Genomic DNA, 4,398 nt, shown 5'->3' on the forward strand with positions numbered 1-4,398 from the left:
CCTCTGGAGAATTTTCGAAAACCATTTTAAGGTCAGAATTATTAGACCTCTTAAGCAATATTTGTTTTGGATTATCTACAGAACAAATCACTGTTATACAATGACTTGCCTAATTACTCTAACTTGCCTAATTAACCTAGTTAACCCTTTGAATGTCACTTTAAGCTAAATACTAGTATCTTGAACAATATCTAGTCTAATATTATTTACTATCATCATGACAAAGATAAAATAAATCAGTTATTAGAGATGAGTTATTAAAACTATTATGTTTAGAAATGTGTTAAAGAAATCTTCTCTCTGTTAAACAGAAATTGGGGGAAACAATAAACAGGAGGGCTAATAATTCTGACTTCAACTGTATGTAAATGTGTGCCTGTTGTTTTCAGTATATGAACGGGCCGCCGCCGCCGCTGGGAGAAGAACAGCAGCAGTTACCTAAAGATTACCTGGTGGAGTCTCTGCTGGTCACCATCTTCTGCTGCATCATGAGCGGACTCTTCGCCGTCATGTACTCGTATGAAGTGAGCATCTGAAACACAACACACACTGCTGAAAACACCACTCATATCCATCCTTTTTCCTCAAGGTTTCCACTCTTTTATGGATACAAAATTCACACCCTCAGCATGTACAGTTGAAGTCAATATTATTCGCCCTCCATGTATTTTTCTTTTCTAATATCTCCCAGATGATGTTTAACAGATTCAGGAATTTTTCACAGTATTTCCAATAATATTTTTACTTCTGCAGAAAGTCTTATTTGTTTTATTCTGGCTAGAATAAAAGCAGTTTTTAATTTTTAAAAATCATTTTAAGATCAATATTATTAGCCCCCTTAAGCAATATTGCAAGAATGGGTTTTTACAACACAATCTCACGGCAATTCGTAACTTTTTGATTTAGTGGCTAATTCGTACGATCTAATTCGTACAATTTAATACGATTTGCTCATCCTCCAATGACGGTTGGGTTTAGGGGTGGGGTTAGGTGCCACGCCTCCTTTTTAATATCGTACAATTTCGTACGACTTAACTCCTACGAATTCGTACGAATTAGCCACTAAACTGACAAAACGTAAAATACTTACGTTTTCTCGTGAGATCAGGCTGGTTTTTAACAGTGGTTCGAACTGTAGTTCTGCCGTATGTCTAAAACGTTATCAGCATGATGGTAAAAACTGTACATTTCTAGTCAAACCGTCCTTCTGCAATCTTATACCAAAAACAGAAATAAGGGCAGCATTAATATAAATGTGGGAGAGTGTTGATATTATGTGATTGTATTGTATTGCAAAATGGAGCAATTCAATGTTGATGTTAAATCAAAAGTAATTCACAAATACTTAAAAATGAGATGAGTTAATGACGATAACTCTCTATGGTTACAACTGAATTAATTAACTGTATGAAATGATAAAATATGAATTGATAATAATTATCTACCCAGCTTAAGTTAAGCTTAATTAAGTACCCAGCTTAAATGTAAAATAAAATTACCTAAGACAGAGAGAGACAGGGCGAGGGAGAGACAGAGTCAAAGTGCAGTAAGTTGGCCTCAAAGAGAGCCTGACAGCAGTGGAGCCAGAGAAGAGCAGGAGAGGAGCAGAGCAGGAAAAAGGACAGAGCAGAGTTTCACATCTATTATGAATCTTTCTTGACCATGTGACCGAACTCTGATTAATTCAAACTGACCAATCACATATGACCACATCCAGGGCCGCATTATCATAAGGTCTAAGGAAGAATTATACAATGATAAACAGGTGGATGATAATCAGATAGTTAATAATGGTGTCCTCTGACCTGTGCAGACCCGCGCGGCGCTGAGCAGAGGTGACATCCGAGAAGCAGAGAAAACGTCCCAGAAGGCCCGGCTGCTCGTCATGTTCAGTCTGATGTTCGGCGTCTTCATCTTTGTGGGCTGGATTGTTTATGTGGTGATCGTCCTCTGTGCATAAACACTACTGACAGTACAGCATGCAGCATCTAATTCAACATACAAATATTATCGAATTTATTGTGAATGTTCTTGTTTTTCAAATATTTCCCAAGTGATAAACAACAAAATCCTACGTCCAAGGCACTCGAAAAGTAAATAAAACATATTTATTCATTCATTTTCCTTCAGCGTAGTCCCTTATTTATCAAGGGTCACCACAGTGGAATGAACCACCGACTATTCCAGCATGTTTTATGCAGCGGATACCCTTCCACCTGCAACCCAGTACTGGGAAACACCCATGCACTCTCACATTCACACACACACTCATACACAACAGCCATTTTTGTTTTATTCAATTCCCCTACAGCGCATGTGTTTGGACTGTGGAGGAAACCAGAGCACCCGGTGGAAATCCACGCCAACACGGGGAGAACATGCAAACTTCAACACAGGAACACCAACTGGCCCAGCCGGGACTCGAACCAGCGACCCTCTTGCTGTGAGGCGACAGTGCTAACCACTGAGCCACCATGCCACCTGAAAAATATAACAATAATAATAATAAATTCACTTACTTTGAGTAGCTTGGACTTATGATTGTGTAGTTTATCTTTATGAATCCCTTATCCAAAGAGCACAGACATATTATTTACCCCTGAAGCACTTCCCAAGTGATGTTTAACAGAGTAAGGATTTTTTTTAAGCGTTTTCTATTATATTACTTCTGGAGAAAGTCTTTTTTGTTGTTGTTAAGCTGGAATAATAATGTAAAAGCTGCTAAAGTCAGTATTATTTATAATACTGTATAGTTATAACATAGTATATTTAGGAATTGTATTTCTCTTAATGTCTACAGAACAAAAGCAGGCAAACCGAACCTGCCTAATTAACCTAACACAGTGTCTTTAAATGTCACTTCAAGCTGAATAGAATTGAAAAATAACCAGTAACATACTATGTACTGTCATCATAGCAAAGACAAAAGAAATTAGTTATTAAAACTACCGTGTTTAAAAATGAATTTAAAAAAAAATCCCTGTTAAACACTACTTGGGAAATAGAGAAAAAAAATATATTATTAATAAAACTGTATTTTGTGGGTGGGTTGGTCAGATTTTGCTTCTGTTCAGCAAGGATATATGTAGATACAGCGGGGAAAATAAGTATTGTAATGAGCATTTTTCTCAGAAAACATATTTCTAAAGGTGCAGTTGACTTTAAACGTTCCCCGGATGTTGATAGCAACCATAAATAAATACATACAAAGGAAACAAATCTAATTAGTTTATGCGTAATAAAATAAAACGACAGGGAAAAAGTATTGAACACATGAAGAAAGGGAGGTGTAGTCCAGCAGTGAAGGCCCAGACAGCAGCTGAAATCTCTCAGTAGTTCTTCAGCAAGCCTCTGCCCTTCCTCAGTGTAAATGAATATCAGCTGCTTCAGTCCAACATCTACATTAGCAGAAGGATGAAGATGAAACCACAGTGGACATTTCAGCAGGACAACAATCCAAAACACAGCCAAGGAGACTCTCAGATGCTTTCAGAGAAAGAAAATCAAGCTGTAGAATGGCCCAGCCAAACACCTGATCCGATTCCAATAGAGAATAGAAAATAAAGCTCAGATTTGATAGACGAGACACACAGAACCATCAAGATTTAGAAAATCTGTTGAAGTCTGTGAGAAACTCACACCTGAGCAACGCATGTGGCTTCATTCTCTGTATGAGAGGCGTCTTTAAGCTGACAGCACCAAAACAGCCCTTTATATAAAGTATTAAACAAAGTTCAGCACTTTCTCCTTATTTATTTCATTGTTATTACACAATGAAACGACTGAAGAACCAAATACCACTGCAATTGTTTACTGCCCATACTTCCAGTGAATCCAGTGAAAATATATTATACAGTGAAAGAAAAATATTTACAATAAATAAATGATGAAATACCTGGGGGGGGGGGGGTGTAGTTAGATAGGCTTAAATCAAAGAAATAAATATAACAAAACTCAGTAACTGTTTTCAACAAACTAAAATAAATATGAAAAGAAAAGCATGAAAAGAAACATCTTCAATGTACCAAATGTCTTAACTAAAGATAAACAAAGATAAATCTCGGTGTTGTATATGTTTATCGTGCTACTTACTCACTCCTACAACCTCTCAGAGGTATCACTCAAACACATCAGTTAACTGGACAAACTCACAAGCAAACACATTGCACTTTCAGATCTCAAAACTTTAGACAAGAGAATTAAACACAAGCAAAACACATTCTCTCTGACTAGCCCTCGCAAGAGAGACTGTCCTCACAGAGACCCACAGAAAGAGTAAGAGTGAGAAAAAGCGAGAGATGAAAAGAGTTAGAGTGAGAAGAAGCGAGAGATGAAAAGAGAGAGAGAGAGAGAGAGAGAGAGAGAGAGAGAGAGAGAGAGAGAGAGAGAGAGAGAGAG

This window comes from Danio aesculapii, chromosome 8 (genome assembly GCF_903798145.1).
Source record: "Danio aesculapii chromosome 8, fDanAes4.1, whole genome shotgun sequence".
NCBI lineage: Eukaryota > Metazoa > Chordata > Actinopteri > Cypriniformes > Danionidae > Danio > Danio aesculapii.